This window comes from Myiozetetes cayanensis, unplaced genomic scaffold (genome assembly GCF_022539395.1).
Source record: "Myiozetetes cayanensis isolate MyiCay16 unplaced genomic scaffold, myiCay2020 scf16, whole genome shotgun sequence".
Taxonomy (NCBI): Eukaryota; Metazoa; Chordata; class Aves; order Passeriformes; family Tyrannidae; genus Myiozetetes; species Myiozetetes cayanensis.
Genome location: NW_026087270.1, coordinates 2033512 through 2050715, shown reverse-complemented (window position 1 = coordinate 2050715; position 17204 = coordinate 2033512). Strand labels below are relative to the sequence as shown.

General features: G+C 39.4%; 1 long non-coding RNA gene across 2 annotated transcripts in view; it reads left to right on the top strand.

The window, feature by feature from the left end:
• The first annotated feature begins 9219 nt into the window (after nucleotides 1–9219).
• The window catches only part of LOC126638090 (uncharacterized), a 112530-nt gene continuing 104545 nt past the window's right edge, over nucleotides 9220–17204 (top strand). For both annotated transcript variants that reach the window (XR_007628501.1, XR_007628500.1), the window contains exon 1: nucleotides 9220–9473. This is a non-coding gene — a long non-coding RNA (uncharacterized LOC126638090). The remainder of the gene's footprint in view (nucleotides 9474–17204) is intronic.

Genomic DNA, 17204 nt, shown 5'->3' with positions numbered 1-17204 from the left:
GTATCGGGTGCCCTTCCTGCCCCTAATTTCTGGAATCAAACTCCTAAGAAAATACACATTAAAATATTATGGCAATTTTTAAGTGTTCATTGATTACAGAATTGAATTTCCTGTTGGAAATGTTACTGTTCAGTGTTAATATAGCTGTTTACTTGTTTTTATGGACTGTGATGAGCTTCTGTTGACTTTGAGATAAATCCTATACTGCTGTCTTTGAATGATTTCCATGTGCTGGCATTGTTGCTGTCTCCTGGAGTGTTATTAGGATTCTTACAACTTTGATTTCTGTTTGTTTATCCTTCTCAGAATATCAGCTGCTAAAATCATGGTATTTTGTGAAAGTTTTAGTGCTTTTTCTTTAATACTGAAATTCCCAGTTGTGTGACAGAATAGTTTGTAAGTAAGGACCAAGCACATCCTTGAAATCTCTTCAGAAAATCCAAACAAACAAAAAATTCCAAGCTCTTCCTAATATTAAGTTGAGACAAGAAGACAGGATCACTTGGTCCAAAGCAAGCCTGGAGGAACAGTTCTTGGTGCATTCCAGTGAGCATGAGACATTGTCACTACCACAGTGACCTTTCTGCCCTGCTTTATGGCTTTATTTAAAACATACAACATTATGATCCCTGAAGATTCATCTGTAACTAAAAATAAGCTCCCATGACCAAAATGTTCATTGCCCTGGGAAGAGTTAGATAACATACTTTGATTATTTGGATGAAGGAATTCAGTTTTCTTGCTGTTTAGTTAGTTTTTTGTTTGTTTGTATCAGCGTAATCTTATTAGAGTTCAAACATTGACTGTATTATAAACCAAGCACTCAGGGGCCTGAAAATTCAAGAAAGTACAAGCAGAGCAGCAAAGCCCCAGACAGGACAATTTGTATAACTTATAAGCCTGCAGTGCTTTAACAAAACAGTTAAATAAACAGGGCCAGCTTCAAAGACACTAAGAAATTAGGATTATATGTCTGAAATACACAGGCAAACAAGGGAGAGGGAAAACAGGTATGGTGCTGGAAATCAGGCTTTTGTAAGGATAGGAGGGTGATACACACCAAGAAGAGAAAATAGCTGGGTGCATTGGGAAGAGTGTGGCCAGCAGGTCAGAGAGGAGATCCTGCCCCTCTACTCAGCCCTAATGAGGCCACATCTGGAGTGCTGTGCTCAGTTCTGGTCTCCACAGATCAAGAAAGACAAGGAGCTACTGGAACAGGTCCAGTGGAGCCCACAGAGTTGATGAGGGGTCTGGAGCATCCGTCTGATGAGGAGAGACTGAGGGAGCTGGGCCTGGTTAGTTTGGAGAAGAGAAGACTGAGAGTGGATCTCATTAAACCATATAAATATCTCAAAGGTGGGTGTCAGAGAATGCTGCCTGACTCTTTTCAGTGGTGCCCAGCAACAGGATGAGGACCAATGGCCATAAACTAAAACATAAGAAGTTCCATGAGTCTAAATGAGGAAGAACTTCTTTCCATGGAGGATGGCAGAGCACTGGAACAGCTGCCCAGGGAGGCTGTGGAGTCTTCCTCTCCGGAGACATTCCAAACCCACCTGGACACATTCTGATGTCACCTGCTCCAGGTGACCCTGCCTGGGCAGGAGGTTGAACTGGATGATCCCTGGAGGTCCCTTCAAATCCTAACAATTCTGTAATTCTGTGACTCAGCGTAGGAAATCACATTCTTCATGTCTACCTGAGATTCAGGGTTTCTTATATCAACTAAAATGTTTAGAATGGTCACAGTTTCTACTCTAAACAGCTCAAGTTAACTGCAAGACTGTGGAAAATATTTCAGTGACAAACGGAGAAGCTGCAAGAAAATGTCTGAATTATAGCCTCCTTAATTTGTAATGACATCAGGAAGGTTTGACACGAGCCACTGTCGTCTGAACTGCGTGTGTGTTAAACAGATGAAGAGCACAACAGTAACTTGGCGTGCTCAGGGATTGTCTGGGGGGAGGGAGGATTATGGGGAAAGGTTGAGTTGCAGTACAGACTATGTAAAACCCAGAAATAGTTTTGAACACTCCATCCTGCTGTAGTGAAATTAATAGTGCATCTTGTGAAGGACAGAAAGGTTAAAAAAAAAAAAAAATCCCCTGAGAAAAGAGTTTTGAAGAATAAAACTTGTATATAGTGTGAAAGATTTCAGTTTCACCCCACAAGCAACTGTAAAAAGTTGTTTGTTTTCTCGAGGGTATTTTCTTGTATTTCAATTTAACTGCCTTTACAAAAAAAAAAAAAAACCCACATTAAAAAAATAGGGTAATGAAGCATTTTGCACTAGTGCCCACCAGGTAATCAGAGTCCTCACTGCTCTAATGTCTCAGATGTGTGTCCTGGTGTGATGTGCAGGGCCAGAGCCCAGAGGACTTTATCTGACAAGCAGGAGCCATGGTCAGCTGGTCCTTTCAGGAGCCCGACCCTGAACTGGGGAGAGGTGATGGCTGCCCCTGGATTTGGGGACTGTTTGGAAGGTGGTCACTGTTCCATGTGTCAGCTCTGTTTGAGGGGCACCTAAAGAACCCTCCAGTAGAAAGGCTGAAGAGTAACAGCTACTGTCTGCAGACATGATGAGAACTTCTTTGCCTTAGTTTCCCTTTGTTTTAAAGTCATAAATGCCAGTGCTGAGTGATTCTTTTGGGAAGAGACTGAGAGCAACCCTCGAACAGTAGGAAAAACAAATATGAGCGTGAAAAGCAGGAAATCTTGACTTGGATGCCAAGACGTAGCAAAGATGAAGAAAACACAAGGCCTAATTCCCTTCCATCTTTTTGCAGGACTACAACATTAAATGCCCATCTTCTGGGAAGGTACTTGCTCATGTACATTCAGTGAGAACACTAACTTACCATCTGTCACTATCACCTCTCTCGTTTCTGGCTGAAACCTTTTGATATTCCAGGAGAAACTTTTTTTGAATTTGAGCTGCTCGCTTTGCTGCCTCCGGGGCTGGATTTCTGTCACTCTTAGTTAAAAGCTGGTGCCATGGCATTTTTGCAGAGGGCAACAGTACTGCTGCTATGCAGATCACTTAATTATTCCGAGTGTTATGAGTGCAAGTCTCTGAAGATGACAGTGCCATGCAGGGAAAGCCGAAATGAGAGGTAATGGAAGGTAATGAAAAAGTCAGAGGTAGACAAGATGATCCTGGGATGTGAGGTCAAACAAAACAAAACACTTAATAAAGGACTGTGGAGCTGGAATTAGCCAGTATAGCTGAATGGGCCACCAGTGTCACCAAAGCAATATAGTCCCTTCGAGTGGGGGATGTGGAGCCTCACACTCCCTGCAGCTGCTCAGAAGCAACAGTGAACCTCCTGAAAAAGATTTATCCTGTGTTCAGCTGCTGTGACTGGAAGGAAAGATGAAGCTCCTTGAGGAAAGTGACAAAACAAACAGAAAATTACTGTCAGCCTCCCCCTCACAAAAATGCCTCTCTCAAAATTACAGGCTTTCCTGAATGAAGGATGCAACCAGGGGCATGCACAGCTCCATGATATCTTTTGCCCCAAATGAAAATGTTGTTAGATGCTTTTACAGAAAAGAAATAAAATTTACCTGATCATTCAGATCCAGGGCCAAACTATTAATTATCAGAATTTTACTTAATGCCCAGGACTAGAATACTGAGTTTACAGGGAAGAGACTATAGGAAATCTTACCATACTGAATTCGTTCTGAACCTCCCTGCCAGAGAACTTCTTGGTGTCAATTATTGTATTTATCACTTGAATTGAGAAGTAACAGCAGCATCTTTTTGGCTTGGACCATCACCATCCTGTGTTAGGTATTTTACAAACAAAAATTAACAAGACACTCCCTGTCCTAAATCACTTTTAAACAGATAACAGATGGATAAAGGCAGATGGCAGAGGAAAAAAAAAATTGTAACTAGGTCTGATCAAGAATTTTCTCATCAAATCCATGGTGATTGATAAGCTCTCCTTTAAACTATTTGGGTTTGACAGTCTTGACAAAAGTTTTGATGAAAAGTAAAGAAGAAAATTTCCAGTTGAGGTAAGAGGAGCAGCAGAGAATAATAATGACGTTGTCAATTAAGTGGGCTGTGGCAGATCAAAGTTCAGGTGTTTTGCCTGAATTGGGTGTGATTAAAATCAGGCTTTCATATTTTATGTCTGACTACTACCAATTAACTTAATCTGGAAGTTTTAACTTAATCTGCTTGTTTTAGATACACAGACATGTATTTAAACACACACACACATCCACACAGGAATGAACAACCTCAGATTTGTCTCATTGTACAGCAAGACTCAAGTTTTCATGAGGAAACCACTTCCATTTCTTATGTAACTTGGAGAAGAAGGATGAAGAAAGGGAAGGTATAGAAATCAATCACCTGAAAGGCAAATATTTAAGTTTCAGTCTGTGATTTGGCTCAAACTGGTGTAAATTGTAGCTCACCCAGCTGCAATGGAGACGTTCCAGTTTAAACATTCAGGTCTTGGGGTCCAAACTTCAATTCCTTTCAAATCTTTGGGCAATGGGGTGGACTTGTAGTGATCCCTTACAGAGGAATGGGCTGTGGAAGGGACTTCCTTCTGGATTGCTGCTCTCAGAAGAGCAGAACAGTCCCTTCTGAGCTCTCTTCCTTCACTTTCTCACCTCAGAACAACGTTACATTTCCCCTCAAAAGGGTCTTCAGCACCTCCTGAGTGCCCCTCACTGACAGCACTGCAAGGACAAACGCTCCAAGGAGTTCAAACCAAGAGGTGAGAGGAGGGCTCAGAAACGGGAAAAAATGTTGTGTGCCATAGAATAATTTACCTTTCCACCTAAAGCTGTGTAAGAAAGGTGTTCTTGCAACCTTCAGAGGGTGAAATCTCTGATGGGCCACTATCAGACACGCAATAAAAATGTTTAGTTTATACGAAATAACCCCTCAAATGACAGTGAGAACAATAAAACAACTTTATTTTTAGGAAGTTTGCCATAAGCCTCAAAGCAATAGAAAAACAAACAGGGTCTTATCCCCTACAATTATCGCACAGTAAAGTTATTTTCAGGCAAATTTTGGGCAGGAAATTTTATTTGCATATAAATGTACATCTTATTCAGCACTAAACTGGCAATATCAAAGCTAATTGAGGGTAAGTACTAATTGTAAGTCTGATTTGCATAGTTTAAAAGTGGAATAGGGTAAATATATGTTGAGATGCAAAATACAATATGAATTTTAATTCAGTACCAGTATCCCTTGCATTGGTGTGTGGATATAATCAGTTATGGTATCTCTGACCCTCCTGTTTTGAGTTATTACAACATTTTGTGTAAAATTAGTTTTAATGCATTGAAGCTCCCATAAAATAGTTTGATTTCTACACATGACTTTTTTTGGATGATATAAAATATTTCATGGCTTAGATTAGTTATATTTCTCACATATTTATCATGTTCAATGTTTTATTGACCTAAAAATGCTGCTTGATTTTACTTTGCTGGTCATTTCACCATGAACTGTCATGCACAAACCTGTGGAAGTTTAATTCAGGCTTTGAATGAGGTTGTTTGGAACAGCAGGGGTTTTGTTTGTTTGTTTTCAAGAAATCCATTTCTATAATTTTCAGACTAAATATTGATCAGAAAATGAGTTTCACCTCATCATACCTCTGATTTTATTCAGTTTTTAAAAGTATTTCGATTTGATAAGAACTTCTTTTATTTCTTAAAGATTTAGTTATTGAATTTTGAAGATTTAAAAATATTCCTTTTGCAATTAAGAAAAAAAATCAAACAACCTTTCAGCCTTTATTTGAATTTAATTATCCCAGTAAGAAAATCTTTAATTTTAACATTTCCTTTTAAGGATGGAAGTCTGTTTCTGTAATTTAGAAGTATGTCTTCTGAAATAAATTAAAACCACCATCAGTGCACAGAAAGAGGCACATAATGAGGACTTAAGGCATTTTTCCTACATTATCTGAATTTTGAAGGGTTACTAATTTCCTCAATATAAAGTTTAGAATGGGAATAATATAATGTCATCTCTTCTCCAGTGCAGCCATTTAAAATTTGTTAGCAGGTTCTGTACAAATACTTAAGAGAAAATAGAAGAAAAACTTCTTATGTTGACTAGAAGGTATTTAGTGACAGCATAAAAAACAAAACAAAACCAAAACAAGAAAAAAAAAAAAACAAACACAAAAAAACCTCACAATCAACCAGCCCAACAAAAAAACCCCAAATCAAACCTCAAAAAAAATCTCAACCAAGCACTTTAAAAGCAAAGTTTAACTCCCAAAAAATAGAGGATTTGGGTTTTTGGAAGGGGTTGATCATGAAATCTTATTTAGAAAGGGAGCTGAGGTGTAAGGGGAGTCTCAATTGACCTGCTCCCTCTCCACCTCCTGGAGTCTCTTTTGCTCCCCCATTTTGTCCATTCAGTTTCCTTCTGGCCCTAAAACCTTCCTCTCTCTTTATTCATCCTGTCTACATTGTTGTAAGACTTTAAATCCCTTGAAATTGCCCCAAATATCATTTAACTTACAGATAGTAGTGAAAATCAGACAATATTAATAATTCATAATAAATAATATTTGTTCTGTCTCTGGAGAACCTTCTTTACCACACCTTATACTGGACTGTTTTCCTTAGTGTTCAATCAATTTTTTCCCCTAAATCTGTGGCTAAGAAAGAGCCCTGAGGTTTAATGTCCCATTGTCTTTCCCCTGGGACTTACCCAGTCCTACACAGGGTGGCCCATTCTGTGATACAGCAGTTTTTAACTTGTGCATAAAAAAAATTGCCTGAACTGTCACAGAACCAACCCTTTTTCTATCTCAGTTTAAAAGAAAAATAATAAAAATGCATTTCTGTTAAAGCTGAAGTTTCAGCCAGTGTATTTGGAATAAAACCGAACTCGTTATGATAGTTTGCCTTTGTGGCAGTATAAGAAGGATTAATACACTGTCTGAGCACACTGGATGATAATAAAATAGAATAATTAAAATCACTTCAACACATTGTAGATAAACCTTTCAAAATAAGTAAAAATTCGGTCTTAAGCATCAGAATAATTGGAAAGAGTGAGTACCAGTCAGTTTTCCTAAGAAAAGCTCCTTTCTAAAATGCTCATTATCAGGGTGTAACAGAAGCAAACGTTGCATTGCCAGAGATAAAATGTACAGAGGGATGAGAAACTGGAAAGGTGGAGAGTCTGCAGAAGGTCAGGAGAGGGGGGGAAAGATGATCCATCCATCATTTCTGCCACAGTGCACCTCCCTGTTTTGTGAGAGAATAGTGTGACCCAAGAACAATGAGAACAAAATTGCTCTGCTCTGCCATTTCCAGTGTCTCGGCATCACCCTGGAAGTGTTTCTGATCATGAGCACATCGTGTTTTAGAAGTGCTCATTGTCACAGCAAACACGATCCCTGTGTTTTAGTGCAGGGCACCGAACGTTTCTATTTCTGGCAAAGAGCAAATTGCTGAAAAGAGGAAAAAAAAAAAAAGGATTTTATTCAATACAAAATGAAATAATAAAATAAAAAAATGAAATATGCAGGATCATCTTTTTAAAAAGTAGGTGTCTGTTATTTACCAAATCAGAATTTGATAGTAAGTCCTTTTTGTAGTTTTTTAAAAAAGCCCCAGCAGACACAAACAGGAAAGAAGTACCTGTGCACTTCAGGTGGTGGAGCCATGAGGATGGCAGTGCACCTGGAAAATTCATGTGCCATCTCAGTCTGGAGGTGCCAGATTGTGAAGGTGGAACATACGAAAGAAAATGTGTTATGGTGCTACTATAGAAGTGGAAAAATGGCACGGATGGGTTTGTAAAACAGCAAAGAAATGAAAGCACAATTTCTTTTTAAAAAAAAAATGATACAGAATATCTAAGAATCTGAGCAGCCTCATTTTGATAGGGAAAATTTGTATACGTGGCACATAGTATATTAAAAGTCATAAATAGCATAACTGCTGATCATAATTAATATTAAAAAACACAAACAGATCTAAGAACTTGCGTTAATCTGCCTTTCTAAATTCTGGAAGTTGCTCTGTGCCTAATTAAGGGGTAGAATAATCTTGTCTTTATGGCTATGCTGGAGCTGGGTAGGTATTCAAGTCCTGGTTCTGCTTCCTTTACGATGTTACTCAGAATGCTTTTATCTCTTATTTATTTATTTATTTATTTATTTATTTGTATTTGAAAATTGGACATAACAGTTCCTTCCCTCACATGAGCAAATATTGTATCTTACGCTAATTTTCTAGTGAACATTTTGGAGAAAAGCAGTTTTATTTTTACTGTATGTGGAACTGGGGAGACAAAGTTTTTTGAATATTGGCCAATATTATAAAAGAAATAAAATTGGAAAGATGAAATAAAAAGTGTAAAAGCTCAGCAAATGGTTGAAGGAGAAGCCTGTTCAGAAAGCGGATAAAACAGATCATAGCAGGGAAGGCAAGAAAATGCCAAATTTTTTAACTTTTGAAAAAAGGAGACGTAACTTTACCTTGTCTTGATGTCCAAGGATTTTCTGATTGCTCTTTAATTTGTAAAAAAGGGATAGGGAGATACAGTGAGTGGAAACCAAAACCAGAGCCTCTCAGAGTGGAAATAGAGGGACTGTTTTAAAAAGGCCAGCAAGGCAATCATTGTAGACAGACCAGAATTTCTATCATCTGTAATCTTTTAATGAAGCCTAAACAATGTTCTGAAAGGGATTTTATAGCTCAGCAGAAGTGACAGACTTGATGCAAAAATTATGGGTCTGCATCATGAAGAAGGTCAGTCTGGACTGTCCCAATGGCTCATTCTGGCCTTGCAATCCATAAATCTCTGCATTAACGTTTGGGCGTGATGCTGATACCACAATGATGGGGGCACAGAGACATGTGAGTTGTGTTCAATCACTACAGGTCTTGCAGACGGGGAGGAAGAGAAGAACACTTTCAGAAAGCTCTCTATGAACAGCTCATTGCAGGATTTTTCACAAGTTAATTCTGTGAAGGGCATCTTATGTTCTGTAATGACAAGTTCTTGTGCATGACTGTGAATCCATCTGCTTTGTTCTGCGGGTTAGCTGACGAGGGAAAATTGGATTTGTTGCTACAGGAGGTTATGTCTTAAATGAGTGGTACAAAAATAGGTCACCAAACTGAGAACTAAGCTTGCTGTTTATTTATTTTATTTATTTATTTATTTTAGTCACCCCAGATTACTTCTTTGTGAAGCATAAACTATGTAGCTTCCCTGCTCACAGATTTGGTCACATTGACTGATAATTTTGAAGAAAAGGAAAAATGGCTGTAAGTTCTCGGTGTCCTGGATGGAGATGGGAGGGAATAGCCTTTTTCCTGGTGTCCAGGAGCTCAGCTGCCACAGAATTCATCAGGAATATGACAAGCCTGGAAGAATTTCAGTTCCAGTTTCTAACCTTCCAGGGAAATGACCTACCCAGGACGTTCTGGTAGTGCAGAAGCAGAACCAGCTCCAGGTGAGCTTTCTGATTTTCTGGTTCTCACTGTTGGTTTTGGTATTAATGGGTATTTGGGAAGACTAACTGAAAGTCTTTCCTTAAGTAGACCATTTTCTCCTGGAAGTTGAGATAGCTTTGGGTTTCCTGTGCTTCTGTGTGCCTTAGCCATGCATGATTATATATATAATTGGATAAGTAGCTTCTCTGGAAATACTGTGAATCTTAGTCTTCTTTTCCTTTTTTTTTTCCCCTTTTTTTTTTAAACTTTCCTTAAGCCATTGCTCCAATACTTTATTTTCTTAAGCTATTACTCCACTAATTTATTTTAGGAACAGAATGTTGCACACAGGGTAAAAATGATTTGTTGAATTATTTTTCTATGTCCATGAGAAAAAGGCACATTATTTAATGTGGATCCATTTGATCCAAAAGAATGCATAGGGTTTTTAATTTGTTTGTTTGTTTGTTTGTTTGGGTTTTTAAAAATTTTTTTTATTTGTTTGTTGACCTGAAAATATTTTTATAGTTCTGTTCATTCTTGGGCACAGTGACAATGGAAATAGTCAAATAGTTGCTGTTAAAAATTCAAGAATGTGATTAATCCTTATGTCTATACAAAGACTGACTTTACTGGCATTATTTGCATATTTAAGTATCTCACTAAACTGAGCAGAACAGGCTAGAGTTGATTTTGGTATTGTATTATGTTGAGATAACCATTGATTTGGGTGAAAATAGTGTACCAGTGTAATTAATCACATCCATAATGTTTTATTTTTCTAAAGAACATCCATGGCAGAATTAATGTCTCTTCATCTCGCCCCTCTGAGCAGCACAGTTTAACATACAACCAGGGGAGAAAAAATAAATGCCTTTGTCTGAGTTTTTGACTGCGTGAAGCCCTTGCACCATGAAGGTCACATGCACCTTCATTCATCCCTTATCTTCTGACATTTTTCAAGGCATACGTTGTGTTCTGTTCCTGCCTGGGGCATCAGATGTCCTTAGCACTTCTTTCAGGACAACACACAACTCTCTTCTCTGCCTTGGTTCTGTCACATGCTCTGCACTGCGGTCTGAGAGGAGGCTGAAAGCTCAGGGAAACCCATGGCCCAAAAAAGTCAGGTACTTTTTACGTGGATCTTCTCTTCTCTTGTCCTGGCCTGCGCATTCTCTTCTCTTGTTTCCCATCAGTTGGAATTATTTTAAATCTCAGCGTTTGTGGAAGGGAAACGCACAAACCACAACACAAACATGTAAGCTAGAATGCACTTCACAAAAAGGTTTGGGTGACTAATGTTCATCTGTGGAGTACAAGTGACTGTCTGGTGTCCACAGTTTAAAAAAGGACAAAAAAATAGGTCAAACAAGACGTTTGTTCCACTCTGAGTTCTTGGTAATAATAACGTTGATAGCTGAACTTCAGTTTTAAACAAAATCTGATTTAAAGCATAATATTAAAATGGATAAAGTTGTTGAAAAATATTTAAAATATTTTCAGATAAAGTTTATTTTCTTGAACATCTTTCCCATAACTTCAGTGGAGTTGAATCTGTGCTTGCTTGGGTGGGCTGACTTTGTTGTGGGTGGCAGGAAGATTGTGTGTACGTGCTGTAGCAGGTCAACAAGAACTGAAGGAGTCAAATAAATTGATACCAAAAGTCACTTCAATTACTTTAAACAATAGACCTCAAACTATGAAAATTGGAGACCCTGCTATTTTTAGGAAATATATTTTCCCTGCAACTCTTATGTGTACTGTATATTTTTTGACATACCCTCACTAACATGCACACAGACATTGTTATTGTCCTTCTATACTTCAGAATACATTACTTAAGCAGCTTATAACAGATGTAAAATCTAGGCAAGATACTGCATTATTCATTCCAGTCAGTTTGAGTTATTGATTATGGCATTTTGAGGTATTTCAGTGCTTGCTTTTTTTTCCTTCTCCCTCCTAGACTGATAATCTAGAAAATGAAAATGAACAGAGAAAAATAAGAGCATAGTCTTGATTTCATTTTCATTTCTTTGTTAAATTCAGTGGCACATTAATGAGGCTTTTGTTTTCCTTGGTAGCATCCCCATTTCCATACCCTGCACATGGTCATCCCTCAGAGCAGCCTGGCTGCACACACCATGTCAGCCTCCGTTTGATATGAAAGCACAGAATTTTCATTCATAGAGACACGGCATCTTTTTCCTTTATAAATGCCAAACTGAATGAAAAATACTCCTCAGAGAATTAGAAAATAATGAATGATTGGCATTTGGTGTACAATTTCTTATTCTAGTGAGATTTTGGCATGCCATTCACTGGGAAATTCGGAGTATTGAATGACGTCCGCATTTACCAGATGGGCTGTCAAGGCGTACTGTGTGTCAACACCTTTGCAGAATATCACTTGAAGCCTAATTCCTCTTGTTTATGGACATCTGATTTGGTTGCTTCTGAAGGAAATATTGTATATCTTTTCTTCCTACTCTCAAACTGTTCATGTTACTAAAGCTTGGCTCAGTCTCTTCACCCACAAAGGGCATCTGTGTGTGGGGACAGGACTTGGGGAAATCCATGGCAGCAAGTGTGCCTAAATCCGTGTGGTTCTCCTGTGCTTGTTCTTATGCTGGTACCTAAAGGAAATATGGATCTGTGGCAACCAGTAACTAACAGCAACTGGTCCAAAGTGCAGCTGGTGACCGGTCAGGAGTTATGTTCCTTAGCAGTCGACACTAATAGTGGGCTACTATTGTTTGAAGTGTTCAGATTTGTTCAGTTCTGTTTGTTGAGATGAAATGCTCAGCAACTTGGTGGATGACACCAAATGGGGGTAGGAATAGTTGATCTGCTTCGTAGCAGAGCAGGGCTGCCACTCAAAAAGACCTCACTAGGATGAAGAAATGGGCTGACAAAAACTTCCATGGGGTTCAGTAAGGACAAAAGCACCATTCTGTGCCTGTGTAAAAGATGTGCTACAGGAGGTGGGTTGTCTAACAGGTGAACAGGTCTGCATGGATACTTTGGTAGCACAATCTCAACTGTGTGGCAGAGAGATGGGTACTGATTTTTAGTACTTTGTGAGCATTGGTGGCCACTGCGAGGTCACATTAACTATAGGTTGGTGTTTGAAACACATAAATGATCATTAATGTTTCATCACACCAGTAATTTCCAGCACACTGCAGTTCCAGAAAGAACCAAAAAATCAAGAGCAACTGTGTTATTCCAATGTCTTCTGTGTTCATTGCCACAGGATGGATCACAAATGAATTAGTTTCACCCCTCTATTGTTACCCTTTCTGTAAGTTTTCTCTGCTGTCTAAGCAGTATCTTATTTGTTGTGATGTAATCCCTCGGCTTGTTGCCCTGTTCACCACAGCTTGGAGAGCAGATTGAATTCTCCATTTGATGTTTGTTCTTGTCAGCTGTGTTTCTCAGTCTCTGATAATTTTTTTTTTTTCCCCCTTCTCACTTCTGGGTTCTCTCAAATTGATTCGTGTCTCTCCAAGTGTGTTGCCCACAAGTGGACTTAAATTAACTGAGGACTTGTGAGTGCTGAGCTGAGCTCAGAGATTTCTCTGTATCCTGCAGGTCATAGTTTTGCTTATAATCCCAGTATGGTGTTTCCCTTTGTGCAACACCTAAGTGGTGATTCGTGTCCATCTTGCAATCCAGTGTAACTCCCAAATCCCTTCATATAAAACTGCTGTTCAGCCACTTCATTATGTGGTGATTTATCCAGATTTCTGAATAACAGAATAGCAGAGTGGTAACCACAGCTGCCTGGAATAGGTTTCATTCTTGGCCACAGACCATCTATATAAATATCTTGAGAAGGTCATACCAGCTGCTTGTTAGAGCAAATAGCCAAGAACTAGGAAAATTCTGAGATCAAATCCTAATTAAACTACTGACTTGCTGCATGACCTTGGGTGGCTGCACTCTTTGTGTAGCCATGAGCCCCAGACCAAAACCTCTCTGCTGAACTTCTCTCTGAGGAAAGATTAAAAAGCTGTACAAAAGAGAACCTGTGTCCATCACCCACAATAACATTCTGTTGGTATTGAACTCCTCACCTGACCCCTGACTCTTAATGGAAAATACATCTGTACCTTCCTATATTCTTGTTCTTATTTGTTTAAAGGGGCTTGTAGATGCATTATGATTAACACAGATATATCCACACAGGATTACAGACAGCAGGGTTTTGCACATCTGATTACCTATTTCATCATACAGAGGTGGGGATGTTTTTTTGGTCCTGCTTGTATAAGGTGATGTCTTTTAAGAGGAAGTGTATTGCTCAGTATTTCACTAATAAACATCAATTTCTTGACTTAAGTCATGCTGGACTTAGGCTGTGTGAAGAAGGCAGAGTCTGGGGCAGCTGGGAAACATTGGTGATGAATAACCAATGAACTCCCTGCCTTGTGAAACTTGAGCTGTAGTAGGAAAACAAGGGGAGGAGGTAGTTAAAAAACAAAAATCTTTCTCAGATCTTTCCTTGTAGCTTGCCAAGGACCTTGTCTTGGAATGTGTTTGAAATACTAACCATTCATCCAAACCAAGCTGTGTGGTGCCAGTTTGCAGAGCATCACTGGATATATTGGGCAGCTGAACTGTTAGGAAATCTCTGTGAAGTTTGCAGGATTCCCAGGCACAGGGGAGCACCAAGCAGAGGCCCAGCTGCCTGTCTGTGACTCCATCCAGCTGCAGCCCTGCAGTGTGTTCCAGCTGATGAATGCCTCTGGCTTGGTAGCACTAAACTTCCCAAACTTGAAGGAGATATTTGTGTTTGGAGAGCACACAGAGATGCCCCAAATGGTGATGAGACCATTAAAGGTCAGACCATTCTCAGAGCCAAATCCTGCCACACTGGCTTCCCAACACTGCTGCAAGAGTGTCACCTTCTCATTGAGTGTAAGGCTGATAACTATGGAAATAAGTGTGCACTCCTGAAATTCAGTTTATTATATGTCCCACAAGGAATTGAGAGGTAAATTAATAAATAAGATGTTCCAATTTAACAAAATTTCTCAAATGATATAGAAACACAGGGAAGTGAGAACAGAGGAGGAAGATGGGCATGAAGGCAGGCACTGTTCTGTTATCAGGTTTGCAGTTGCCTGAGGTGGTTGTTTGGCTGGTTATTTTTTGTCAGGGAAAGCAATTTTTTTCCCATGTGTTCAAAGGTACCCAGTGGTCATTGCCAGGGGTGCTGATAAAAGCTTTGGGGAACACACAGAGTTGATAAGGGGATTGGAGCATCTCCCCTATGGAGACAGGCTGAGAGAACTGGGGCTGTTCTAACCTGGAGAAGAGAAGGTTGTGTGGAGACCTCACAGCATCTTCCAGTGCCTAAAGGGACTATAGGGAAGATGGAGAGGGAATGTTCATCAGGAACTGGAGTGACAAGACAAAGGGGAATGGCTTCACCCTGAGAGAGGGCAGGGTTAGATGGGATATTAGGAAGAAATCCTTCCCTGTGAGGGTGGGCAGGCCCTGGCACAGGTTGCCCAGAGAAGCTGTGGCTGCCCCTGGATCCCTGGAAGTGTCCAAGGTCAGGTTGGATGGGGCTTGGAGCAACCTGGGCTAGTGGAAGGTGTCCCTGCCCATGGCAGGGTGGACTGGATGAGCTTTAAGGTCCCTTCCAATCCAGTCCATTAAATGTTTGTGTGCTGAGGATGCTCAGCCAATCCTCTGGACAGGAGGTGCTTTCTGGGAGGTGGAAGTGCCTCTTTGAACTGCAGGGTTTGTACCATGGTAAGTGTTGCCTTGTACACTGGTTGTATAACAAAGTTCATCTGTAGAGTAGAAACTAATTAATTGCCCCTTATCCAAGCTGTTTTATCCATCTAGCAAAGAGGTCTTAGAGAACTCCACAGAAGCATGTGCCATGGATGGTTTCAGCACCGTTTTTATGACAGCAATTAAAGCTTGATGTTAAAACATACTTTTAATGTCTATTACACACACTTGTGCAAGTGAGCTAATGAAAAGTGATAATTGAAGGAAATTTGTGAGAAATGAAAGTTTCCCCTGAAAAGCTTTTCACCATCTCACAGTGTGGATAGTGCAGTAGTAACTATTTCTCATCCAGTTCAAGAATCTAATGCTGAATTTTCCTTGCTATTAAGCTGAAAACACTTACTTATCAAAATGTTTCTGTCACTGAATTTAATCCTCATTTTAATTTATGGCAGCAAAATCTGAGCCAATTGCTAACACTTCTAATATTCCTGGAGAATATTATTCTATCACTCAAAAAACCACAATGGAAAATCTCGTGAATGTGGAGTGGCATTATTTATCGTTCTTTTCCATATGCACCACTGAAAATTTTCACTAAGAAAGTCAGTTCCTTTCCCAAGGCAGGATTAAGGCCTCAGGAAGCCTCTTGGCCAAACCACAACTTCTAAGGATGTTTATAATATGGCTCAAGATAAGAGCATGTGATAATATATCTCTAAGAGCAGGTAACATGCAAAATACTTTAATGACAGATGTAGAGGATAGAGATAAGACACAAATAATGCTGAGGTTCCAGGTGGATAACAGCCAGGCACGCACAGCTCAGAAATTATCCAAGCTAAACACCCAAAGACAGCCTTCCTGCAAATAATAGAGAATTGCTGGGCAAAACATGAATGAGAGAGAATGGTCTCCCTCAGTATTTCATGCAGTCTAAACAAGAATGGAAAAATATTGAGGGATAAGGTGGTTTCGTCAGGAAAGGTGATTTCCCAACAACAGTTCTTACTGCATGGCCTTGTAAGAGTCCACTCTTTTCACAAAATTTTCTTGCTGCTCTGCTTGACTATTTACACCTCTTGTTACATCAAATCAACACAATAAAAGCATAAACTCTATAGTCAGCTTACATAGATTCAAACATCTAAACTCAATGAAGCACATGAAATTTCAAGGAAGTTGGAGTTTATCATTTTATGCTTTTGGAATCCCAAGTTTCATGAATACCTTGCAGGCAATTCTAGAATCTTATAGTTATTACAAACCCAGCAGTAGCTGTGGGTCCTGACTTTATCTCTGTCTTTTATTTCACTTGGTAATTTTTTAGAATTAAATTTACAGGTTTTCATCCCTGTCTGAAAAAGAATCAACCTCCTCAAGTCTGTTTTCTGTGTTAGATGTATGAGGCTTAGTAGGTAAAAATATATTAACTGAATGCAGACAAATTGTTTTGCAGCATAAAGGAAACAGAGTGCTTTCCAGCTTATGTACACAGTAGGAAATAATATGTTATTCAAGGCAATTGCCTTCCCCTTGTTTCAAAAACCTGGCAATGAGGCCGATGTAAACAATATGAAAAGACAAGTGAATCTCAAACAGAGGCAGGTTTTCTGGAACACCTATTTAAGCCAGTATGCATAGCAATTGCTCATCATCTCTCAGGCTTTGACCCCTTATATGAACTGTAAAACTATAAAATGCACAATATACACAGAAAAAATCAAAGAGAAAACAGGAGGTCTCGTATAATGTGGGAAAAGAACTGCACTTTGCTAATAGGGATGAGAAGAAGAATGTGCTTTCACTGCAGCTGATCAGTCTGAAATAGCAGTACACCCGATGTTTTCACTGATGCTTCTGAACAATGTGAAATTCTGAACTCCAGTGAGTGCTCATGGCTCATTGTTTTCCCAAATAGCCACATACTGCTCTGCCTTAGCCAGCCCCAACGACCACAGATGTATTTTAGTGAGATTTTCAAAAGTGTTTATGCTAGC